This window comes from Cimex lectularius, unplaced genomic scaffold (genome assembly GCF_000648675.2).
Source record: "Cimex lectularius strain Harlan isolate CLEC.00 unplaced genomic scaffold, Clec_2.1 scaffold57, whole genome shotgun sequence".
NCBI classification, from domain to species: Eukaryota; Metazoa; Arthropoda; class Insecta; order Hemiptera; family Cimicidae; genus Cimex; species Cimex lectularius.
Window position 1 is genome coordinate 115,127 of NW_019392642.1, and position 12,232 is coordinate 127,358.

The window sequence follows — 12,232 nt, forward strand, 5'->3', positions numbered from 1 at the left end:
TCGTAGAGCGGGGGACTTTATTGTTCATCGAAAAGAGTTCGTCAGGAGTTGCGTGCCGGTTATGAAACGGTGGGGAAAAATGGGAAATTAATGATGGTTCAAGCAAGAGCCCTGTGGGAAAGTAAATCCGGCTGAACAATGAGCCGTCGCGCCTTTACAGCCCAATCTGACGCAACCTCCTGTCTTCCCGGGGTAGAATTGATCCAAAGATGATGGGGATTCTTTTGGAAATGGAAAAGGAGCTGAAATTTTCTTCATTTCAACGTTAGAGCGCTGGTCACTAGTAAATCCGACTAAGGACAACTTGCCGTATTTTGGACACCTTACTACTTTTTTAATCCTTTCTTAACCCATTAGTGACCAGGGCCAAACTGCTCAAAATAAAATAAAAACCTGAGTTTATATCTCTACAATATAAAAAACAATTTTTGGTAGTCCTAGCACTTTTTTATAATTAATTATTAGGACGCAACTTTAGCGCTTGGGCACTTACGGTCACTTTTTCTCGAGAAATATTTTTTACTTCTGTTTTAGATGAATAAATAAACTCTTGCTGAGCAGTAAAATAACTTTTTAATATATTCGTATCTTTAATATGGTAATCCTCAAAACAGTCCGGGTGAACTGGAACTTCGCACTTCTTGCACAAGTAGGGCGTTCGCCCTTTACATAGGACGAATACTTGTTTTTTGGATTCACCTTTTTTATTAGATTTATTAAGTTTTGTGGTCCGCTTGACTAAATAAATTCTTTTGAATTAATTAATATTTAATTAAGGTTTTGGTTGAGATAAAAAAGTCAGTGTCACAAGCGGGATTCGAACCCGCGACCTTCGGCTAAATACTCCGCTGCTCTACCACTTCAAGTATCGTGATTTCGATCCACTCGGACACTAACTTCCACCACTAAATTTCCATCTCAACCCCACCTTTTTTATTAGGTGGGCAATATTATATTTTCTTATTTGGACATGTGCAGGTCTTGAGGACACTTATTGCCAATCAGTCGAACTAGGCGAGTCCAAATGGCGTGGCATGTTATCACCAAGATTCTTTCAAAATCGAGCAATGGGATATTGTTATATGTTTATTTCCTGAACAATAGCCACCCTTGTACAACAAACACTTGCACTGTCCACGAACAAAATGGCCGCCACCAACTTTTTGTCCTTATAGTTGGTCTGTAGCCTGACAGGAATTGATCCGACAGATCCACACCCCTATATAAGAATTATACTTAGCAATAACTTCGCGGGTAAGGGGTGACCGCAACAGTTTAGGCATTGACACGGCGCATCACTGTAAAGTAAAGGTCCCGGGTTCCAATCCAGCTGTCCCGACGTACTTACAAATGGGCTTTTTTTCAAAAACACCTTCAGGCATCAGGACAGTTATTTTATTTTTTACTTCGGTTGTATTTGTCATCACAGTCACATTATAGTCATTCCACCTTGCAACTATGAAATTCCCATCAGATCTGAACTGCACTTTTCCCCTTTGCCCTTTCTTGAATTTGGCTTTGTCTTCCAATAAATAGTTGGGTTTTATTCTATTTTCTCTGAAGTCATTGATTCTTTGAAGCATTTTGACTATAGCTACTAAAATAATTACTAAAGGATAATGTCATTTTTGTAATAAATAGAAAATTACCTAATGAATAAAATGGCAAAATGAAAATTTAAATATGTCAAATAGGCCGTTAAAAAAAATTGTAAATAAGACGCTACTAAAAGGGAGTGCGCAAGAACTAATGGGTTGTTTACGGCCTAGTAGCAAATTTTTCGTACAGAAACATCAGACTAAATATTCCAAAATTTAAGAGTCATTTGAATAAAAACGTTTGGTTCAGCAAACAGGGACAGTTTCGAAGTCTACTTTTTGTCAAATGAATGCATATTAGGACCGCTCTACATTTTATCTCAGATTTCTAAATTGGTACAATTAATAATAATAATAATAATAATAATATGGGTAGTTTAACGGCCAACAAACCGATAAGATCATCGCCGGCTTCTCTTCCTGCCTTTTAGGTGTATTTTTCAGCCTGAAGCCATTTGAGCGTCTCGATCTGGCTACTAACATTTGCATGTATACTACGTCGACATCATAAAATGCTAGTTTCTCATTTGTACCGCACGTTGTCAACTACAAATTTCAATACTACATACAATTCACAAATATACTTCAACATCTGATATAAACATAAAAGTTTAGTCACATTCATTCCCCCAAAGTACTCGATATTCCTCAAGGCTGGGTTGAACCCACTCCATTCTCTCTGATAACTTACTTTTACTCTCCAGCCGTCTCGCTCACCCTAGAATACTCGATAAACTTCGGGTCAGGGTTAAACCACCCCTTCGTTTCACGCTAACAAATAACATTCATACCAATAAATTAGCATTAACGTGTCCCAAGACTACGTACAGGTCCGATGATATAGCAAAATAGTGTCGATGTACGTCAAACCTTCTACACTGGAAAGGAGCTCGACCGTTATTGTATAATTGCATTATGGACATTGTACTTTCGTGTCAGAGGTTGCTCATGCGTTTTCTTGTATGACCTATGGTAGACTTGTCAGTATGGCCTTTTCCTTTTCGACCCGTTTCTCCGTGGACCAGGGGCCGACGTCAGTCTTAAACTGCCAAAATTTGGCAATTACACTGACAGGCAAAAAATTCTACTCACTTCTAATATAACTTGATTTGTACATATTTTATATATTAATCACAATTTCACGTTTAAGAATTGAGTCTTTGTCTAAAAAGTATTAAAAAAATGTAAATTTCTAAGCAAAAATAAATACCGACAGATAAACTTTGTTTTAATCTTGTTTTAGAATTGTAATTAACATTTCACCATCGCGGATTTCCTCTGCTTGCCTTAATTACATCTCGAAGACGCCTCGGCATACTTTCTACCAGTCTGGAAATGTCTTTTTGCTGGAGGTTAGCCCATTTTTGATGAATAATCCTTTCGGGATAGCGGAATGTTCAGGATGTGATGGACGTGCTCTTTTCGTCTTTTGAGGTTAACCCATAAACGTTCGATGGGGTTCAAGTGTGGAGGACGGGCTGGCCAGACTAAGACCTGATGTTATGCTGCTGAAGGTACGTTTGTACTATGCGAGCGACATGTGGACGGGTATAATCGTGCATTTCGTCGAGGATAGACAACGCATGATGTTCCAAAATTTCATCCACATAGCGAGTGGCCGTCAAAGTCCCTCCACGATCAACCAACTCTGTGCGACTCACCATTGAAATTCCAGGCCTCTCCATCACTGAGCTACGTTGAAAATGTTGGCTCTGTAGAAAAATTACAGGCTTCGTGCCTTTCATTTCGCCTTCTCCACACTTTTTCACGACCATCTGGAGATCATAGAGCCAATCTACACTCATCTGTAAAAAGTACAGCACACCAATCGTCCAAAGACCAATGGCTGTGTTCTCGAGCAAATGCGAGACGTGCAACTCTGTGTGTTCTGATCAATTGTGGTCCTCCTAGGGGGCGAAAAGCCATCAGTCCATACTGATTTAATCTTCTTCGAGCAGTGCGTTCAGAAATTTGGACGCCTCGAACTTCCTGGAGCTTGAAAATGTTGGCTTGAACAACAGTAAAGTGCCGGTTTCGCAAAATTCTCAAAGTCAAAAAAACTATCATGCTGTCGTTCTGTAACCCTAGGGCGTCCAGAAACGGGCCTTCTATGGTAGGACTCAGTTTCTCGAAAATGTCTAACGGCGTCTCGCAGTGTTTCGTAGGGAACTCCGACGGCAATAACCGCATACCTGATGGAACGTCCATCATCAATAAGTGCCACACCACGCGCGACATCCTCAGCACTAAGTGGTATTTTTAAGTTTAAAAACTGAAATTAAGAAAACAAAGATAAAAACTGAATAATTTATTGCTTCAGAATTGAAATGAGTCTGAATAAAAACATTAAATTCCGTAAAAATTAAACATTGAAAAATCCGTTATCCTTTTTTTGGATTAAGGATTAAGTGCGTTTACGTCTAATTGTTATTCATAATTTAAAACATAGCATAAACAAATAATTATTGATAAAAACAATGAGACAAATTATGGACAGAATTTTCTTTTATCGAGAAAATGAAAAAAAAAAATCAGTTGGGTGGAATTTTTTGCCTATCTGTAAATTTAAAAATGCGCACCATCTCAAAATCTCTTTTATTTACTTATTAAATTATGTCGTAATAAAATCGATATGAAAAGTAGTTGGAAAACTTGGTTTATGAATGAATAGTTTATTACTAGTTACTAGTTCATCTGTTATTTCATGCGTCAAATTTGTTTTAAAAATTATCAGTGCACATGATCCTCATTGCTACAGATTGCTTAAGGTTTCGGAGGTGTCACGAGTTGTGCATTATAATATAGAATAAGTTGCTGTTTTAAGAACCAATTGAACCAATGTGTAAAATGCCAACGAATGGACGTGCCCATTTATATTGGACACAAATCCAAATATACAATCAAACCGATTGATAATAGATTATTGAGACAATGTTATACCTCCGTTTTAAAGTAATTCCTGGCTGAAATGAAAACAGGGATTGCAATATTACTCCATTGTCGTGACAGTCGGTAGAGGATCGCAATGACCCAGCCTGAGGCGGTACCGAAGCCGGGATTCGGCCAAGTTCGGATTTAGGGGCAAACTGTTGCGTCAACATTTGCCCGGGTAAATCATAGATGGTTATTTACAGCGCGGTCCACCGAATCTCGCTTTTACAACCGTTCACAGAATTAATTCCTCCCCATGAACTTAAAAGACATTTTGTGAACAACGTTATTTCGTTTTACAACGATCGGAGGACAATGTGCCGTTTATTTGAAACCTGAGTGTTTATGACAACAAAGTAAACAATTTACAGCCAAATCGGTAATAAAGACTAATTCTTAAAATTTCTTATTTTATCAAATACTGGTGTCAAACCATTCAATGTTTCTAGAACACGTTAAATTAAACGACTAGGTTAAATTTCAACGAAGGACGCAGCAGTGAACAGTTTGCCTTGCAAGTCGAACGAAATTGAAGAAGAAAGGAAAGAATTATTTCCTTGCTAAAAAAATCGCACTTGCTTAAATTTCGATAAATATAATAAGGCTTGAGAAAGATGGTTATGTCCCAGCACGTCGTAGCAGGTCTGGCTTATCGCGTTAATCCATCGCGTCTGTTTTGTTTATCAACTCGCTTGTTATCATTTACGAGACTTCTGACTCCAAGTATACAGAGGGTTCGACTATAAACTTTGCCAGTAGATACGACATTCAAAGTGGGACCAAAAAGTCCTAATTAATATGGTTCAACAGTTTCGGAGTTATTCCACTTTTTCTGGTTTTTTAAGATTTCACGACCTTGCTTGAAATAAACGATGATAGCTCAAAAACTCAAACGTTTTGGACAAATCAGTTGATAACATTGAAAACTACATTACATTTCCAATGAGATGTGATCAATACTAAATTTGTAAACGTTGGTGAAAAAAGCGTTTTAATAGCCAGAACATTGAGATTTTTTTTAATGTTGAAAACTTACTATGGTGATTCGAAACTACTATTTCCAAAACTAGAGAGAGCAAATTTCAGAAAATGTACTCCATTTAACATCCTTTTTAGTGGTGTAGTTGCGTTTTACTTATTTTATTATTTTTTTATTTTTTATTTATTTATTTATTTTTATTTTTTATTTTTTTTTAACGGTAATTTCACGAACGTTTACAAATTTACTATAGCTCACATATTATTGGAAATTAAACGTAGTTTTCAATGATATCAACAAATTTGTCCAAAAACCTTTAGTTTTGAAGTTATCATTGTTTATTTGAAGTATGGTTGTGAAATTTTAAAAAATCATAAAAGGAGGAATAACTCCGAAACTGCTGAGATTCGGACCACCGTTAGTTAGGACTTTTTGGTTCTATTTTAAATGTAGAATCTGCTTGCAAAGTTACACGAGTAGCCGAACACCCTTTATATTAGTTGAACGCGGAAATAAACGAGTAACATAACAGAATGAACAGCTGAATCATAACATACAATTATGATTTGAATTCATTTCAGGTCAAAATATACTAGGGGAATTCACGATTTGTGTTAACGCATGTTAAGTCGAGTGGAAAATGATCAGTAAGACTGTGAACGCTTTTTTCCCCTTATTTCGATTATAACATATTAGTTTTTCGTGGTAGTGCCGCATGTGGCAACTGTAGAACATGCCAAAGTTCAATTCTTGAAGGTTATTATTGGTAAAGTTTTTGTTTTGAGTTGTGAAGAAAGAGTTTTCTTTTTAAAATGTTTAAAGACAGACGAAAGATAAGACTAATCAAGTCTTTGATTCAAATTGCAATCTTTAGTTTGGGTGAAAAATTATACAGTGAAATAAGTGAGTGTTTAGAAGAGAGAGAAATTAAATCAAGTAAATCCATGCCGCACTTGAGCAATGACAAATATCAGAACTGTCCAGATAAGGAGATAAAGCTCGTGAACACAGTCATGAACATTCTTACTGCATCGATTGGAGGATTAAACATAAATACATCGTTTGTGATGATCCCATGCCTCCAATGAATGAGGGTATTATGATAGGTCACAAAAGAAATGTATTGGTCGGAAAAGAAAGGATTTTGAAAAATGGCAAAAAGGAGGGAAAATTCAAAAGGTGGGCTTGAGATGGGAAGTTAGTGTCTCCGAGTGGATCGAGGTCACGATAGCTCAAGTGGTAGAGCAGCGGCTTATCTAGCCGAAGATCGTGGGTTCGAATCCTAGTCGTGTCACTGACTTTTTTTATTTCAACCAATTCCTTACTTAAAGTGTAATTCGTATTGTTTTTAAATGTGACTAATATTGAATGTTGAAACAAGAGCAATGAGCAATTGTGACACTAAACTAAAAACCTTAATTAATTGAAAGATATTAATTGGTCAAGCGGACCACAAAACTAGTGAATTTAAAAATAAAGCTACATAACAATAAATAACCAACTATTCAATTTATGACAACCATGTTTCCTAAGTCATAACAGTCGATATACACTGATGCTATTCGATCAAACTTAACAGCTAACACAGGTCCAATTTTTCTAGATCTAGCAATGTTAGCCAATTCTAATTTGACCTACGTCATCATTTTTCTCGATGTAACACGACTTAGAACAATTGAATCATGAATTCAATTTTTACAAAAATATGGTCTTTATTTATATTTGCATAATGTATACGTAAATAGTCTAATAAAGAATAATTAGTTGCAATAATAAACCGTGTGTTAAAGGACAGTGCCAAAACTCAAAGCTGAATTTGCATGTTTAAATGGACCTACATAATTTACATACGTTTTCGACCGAATTCTAAACCTCATAATGTTCAAGAGACAATATTTGAATAATTTTCAGACGGCCCTATTTATTTTATTAGGTTCTAAATGAATATAAATTGTATCAATATAGTCATATATTAGAGTAATAATTGGTTATTATCAATTTACGGTTGCATTTCGCGGAAAAATTAATAAGCGTTTTGAGTTAAGCATTTCCGATTGCACAAGCCGGATATGCGACTAGGCCATTGGCGAATCGCACAAGTGTTCTGAACTAGGTAGTTTAACTATGAGTCGACACGATGAGAGGAATCACCATGACAATTCCCCGGACGAATCGCCTTTATGTTTACCCGTAACTCACCAGGAATGCAAGCACTGAGACGAATTACTCATCCGGCATAACCGGTGGGTTATATTTGTCATATATACAACTTCTGTATTTTGTGTCGTTTCATTGTTGCGATCCTTATTCGTCATAAAATGTTCTAATCCTGTTCAGTTTCACCCATATTATATTGTGTTTGTCTCAAATTAGGACAGAGATTTTGGAATGATTTTCAATTTGCTCGCTCGGTGATTTTTGAGTGATTTTTATCCGGTCTGCCTTTTGACGGCCGAGCAAAGAACGACGAGTAATAATACCTCATGTAATGTAAATGTTTAAAAAAAAAATTTGTCCACAGGGCCTGGCTTTTGTGTAATACTTTACGATTCGCCACTGATACTGGAACTACCTGCGAATGTAGTGCTGTCGCATTTGCGGATGCCTACTTACTCATAGTATCGTCAGCTGATTCTATTGAATTACAGTTAACAGCCAATAAACCACTGCAAATAATTAATCGTTGGGCTAGACGAAAAAATATTGTCTTTAATCAAACAAGAATCTAAAAAAAAAAAAATAAAAAAAAACATGAAATATCTACAAATACTTTGATCGATTCAAAATTCAATTTCTAAGATTTTGTAAAATCACTGTTTTCACATCCTACATGTATTTGTATAATTTAAACAATGTTTATAAATCAATTAATTAAGGTTTTTAGTTGAGATAAAAAGTCAGGGAAGTTGGGGTCCGAGCGGGGATTCGAACCCACGATCTTCGGCTGCTCTACCACTTGAGCTATCGTGACTTCGATCCGCTCGGACACCAACTTCCCATCTCAACCTACCTCTCGAATTTTCCCTCCTTTTTGCCATTTTTCAAATGTCGTGTAATCTATTTGATTCTCGGCGACAAATGGCCACGGAGAGCTTTAGTGAAGTATACTTCATTTTAACTTATTAAATTCACTAGTTTTCGTGGTCCGCTTGACCAATTAATATCTTCCAATTAATTAAGATTTTCTTTCTCAACTAAAAACCTTAATTAATTGAAAGATATTAATTGGTCAAGCGGACCACGAAAACTAGTGAATTTAATGTTTATAAATCTCAGGCCCTGAAGATGATCTCAATAAAGATCGAAACGTTGTCACCATAAAGAAAATGTTTTTCTAAAACCAACGTCACACCAGACCTCACGATCTCCAAATAATCATGAAATATATGTTTTCTTGGGAACAAATAAATGGCAAGAGGTAAATGAATTTAAATATTTGGAATTTATATTCGATTCTAGAATGACATAGAGAGGACGAGTAGAGTGCAAGTACTTCAAGAACGTAAAAGCTAGTCATTGCAATGTCAAGAGCTGCGAAAATATCTAAAGGATTGGGATCGGAGGCTCTTAGGAATTATGGTGGTATATGACAGAGCCACATTGTTCATGATATTGTACAGCGCAATTAAAGTAAAATCCAATTGCTCTATAAAAGGTTACCTGATCGTATCCTCGAGGTTAGGTTCGACAGTCAGTGAATTATTTCTAATAACAAGAGGCTATAAAAATTTGGAAGAGGAACAATCTGGCCTTAATAGACCCACTAGCTTCAGAAACATGGCTCATCCAGCAGACAAGTTGCTTATAAAAGAACAAAACAGATCACCAAGCAACACTCACCATATTCAGAGATGGAGGTGTGAGAGCCGCATTTATGGTTTACAATCAACAACAAGGTTGAGTCCAGATTCCATGAACATTGCTGTACAACCAGGCCGAAAAAGCTCTACAAGCCATTGTTAAGGACTGGGTTAATGAACACAGTAATAATGTACAGGAAAATGGGAACCTCTACCACACAAAGGAGGACAGCAAAAGGACCTTTCGAAGTGACGTTCAACAAAATCCTTAAAAAGTTACATCAAGAACCAGCTGGCCATCAACGTTTGCAACCTGAATTGGGAGCAGACTACAGGAGCAGCACAAATAAAACTAAACAGTTGCCCTTCAGCTCGCTCTAGAGTAAAAATAAAGGAGTTACTACAAAATTTTCCCAACATGACCACCATTCAGAATGGACATGGTCCATTCACAGGTTACCTTCACAGGATAGGCAAGATTCCGTCACCGAATTGCGCTCGTGGGAACAGTACTGCCCATTAAGCATGTCCTGCTGGAAAAAGAGTACAATTCCTGCGGAAGCTTGTGTGCACCGGGGAAAAAAATTATTATAATAAATAAAAAATTGCATGTGTTTATTACAGAAACGTGCTTTAAACTCTTCACTATTAGGGCGTAGTGCTGTTGGAAAAAAGTCTGATATCGTTCGGGGCGAAAGGCTAATCGTTCAACATTGATATGCCTCCCCTGGGAGGTTAAGTTCGACAATAATTGGATTTCCACGCCCTGATGCATCTTCGAATCGCAGCTTTTGCAAGTTCCGCTCCTCGGTGTTGGAAAACATTTTTTTCCGGGGAATGACCTGATGTTTTTTTAGGCTCGGGTGGCCTTGCGCTACGTTTTTTCGCATGCATGGAGACATGCACCTGTGAGATCTTTCACTCTTTCTTCTAGGGTGTGTTATTTTTACAAAATTCGTTCTGGGGTGTTGTAAACAATATGTTTAAATTCATTAGTTTTCGTGGTCCGCTTGACCAATTAATATCTTTCAATTAATTAAGGTTTTTAGTTGAGATAAAATAGTCAGTGTCACGAGCGGGATTCGAACCCACGATCTTCGGCTTTAGTTTCACTGTGGTCTTTCGGGCGCCTGTGTATAGAAGGTTCTTTACAAATGAACAGAACGAAATATGAGTGGTCGACAGAGAAATATGGACATTGAAATAGAAAAATTACCTCGTTTATGCAGAAGGATTTTTTTTTCAAAATAGAAATGAGTACAAGACCAGGCGCACGACGCGCTGGAAAAACACGTCTGAATCATTACAGATACGTCCTTGACGGCATTACTACGTATGGACTCTATTACCACGACGGCGTTTTTCTTGAAATTGCATATATTTTGCATAAAAAATAATTCTTCATGTTCGTATACGACTTCTGAAATTAGTGGTTGAAAACTGAAGTTTATGCTATAAGCGCCTTATACTGAAATCAATTTATTATTATGAGAGTAGGCGACGAAATGAAATTAAATAAAAATAAGATGAGTGGCAAGTGTTTTTCATTCTATGTATGACTATCTTAGATTTTTCTATTCCTTCAAAAAATGATGCAAACTTTGCAAAAATTCTTAATGGACGTAAAATCTCACCTGGTGCATGCTCGATGATCTTTTTCCTGAAACAGAAAAAATTTGGTTTATTTTTGATACTATTGACTGTACACTATGTGAGTTGTCCCTGCCTACTTCTAGGACTATCCCGACTAAAGGATATTACCTATAGTACTAAAAATAAGGAAGTAATTGCAATGAAAATTATCAATTTACTTTTCTAACCAACACCAATATTAGATAACGATTTGAAGGACAAAACCAAATTCGACCACACACCAACAGAAAATGCTTGTTTTGTAAGTCGGTCCTGTAGACGCCCTTCTAGGTCCGAGCAAGTCTTGTGCACATCTGAGGCACTCGAACCTCAGGCAGGACAGGGCGTTGTTGTTGTCCCTCCCCCAACAAGTACTAATAAAGCGAGAGGTGGAGCTGATAATTAAGATAATTACGATAATTTTACGTTAAACGGTTTGGTAAGTTTTATAAATCTCTCCGAAATGAAGAAGACGCCATTCGCAAATACGCATATGTGTGGTGTTTAGTGACCGTTAATTAGTGATTATTTGGAGATTTGTAGATGATCTCCCTGAAGATGATCTCAATAAAGATCGAAACCTTGGCATGACAAAGAAAATGTTTTTCTAAAACCTACGTCACACCAGACCGCATCTCACGATCTCCAAATAATCATAGGTACGCATAGTTGACAAGGTTTAATCAACAAAGGTTACGTTTTCTTAATTAAATTTTTTGACCTTTCTCAAGCAGTGATTGCAATAAAAGAGTTTTACAAGTTATAGGAAAAAAGTAGGTCGGAACACATTCATTAATCCTTCTTCGCCCCTTCCCCTCGGGCATTTATCAGACTCCCTTACAACAACTCTAGACTGAGGGGGTAGTTTTTCAGAAAATTAGTTTATAAAAGCTTCCAGGCCCAGAGACAAATTGACTAGAAACCCCAACTGACCTAAAACTCAATTTATTCTCACCTGCTCCTACGACTTTTGAACTTCATTCTCCCCGTTAACAGACTACAATTACAGGTTTTGGTATTTATCTCGGAAAAATAAGATTTTTCTCTTTTTAAAATAAATGTCGGGGAAAATCGTTCCTAGTTAAAACAATGAAATGACGTTTGGACTTCAACGGGACTTAACGTTTACGTTCAATAAATGATCAGTTTTGTACTGTCCAGGCCAAGCCTTGTACTGCTCGCATGTCACAAAATATACTGTCACTAAAAAAATCTGACTTTTTGGGCCTTATCCAAATAGTGATTAGTCATTATTAGTATTAACCTTCAGCTTATTCGACCGACTTGTCAAA

At 36.8% G+C, this 12,232-nt stretch overlaps 1 protein-coding gene across 1 annotated transcript in view; it reads right to left on the reverse strand.

Moving 5' to 3' along the window:
* The window catches only part of LOC106661815 (extracellular serine/threonine protein CG31145), a 195,417-nt gene that overhangs the window by 96,728 nt on the left and 86,457 nt on the right, over nt 1-12,232 (reverse strand). The window contains exon 2 of the mRNA XM_024229782.1: nt 10,943-10,968. The gene's annotated coding sequence lies outside the window, so the exon portion shown is untranslated. The remainder of the gene's footprint in view (nt 1-10,942; nt 10,969-12,232) is intronic.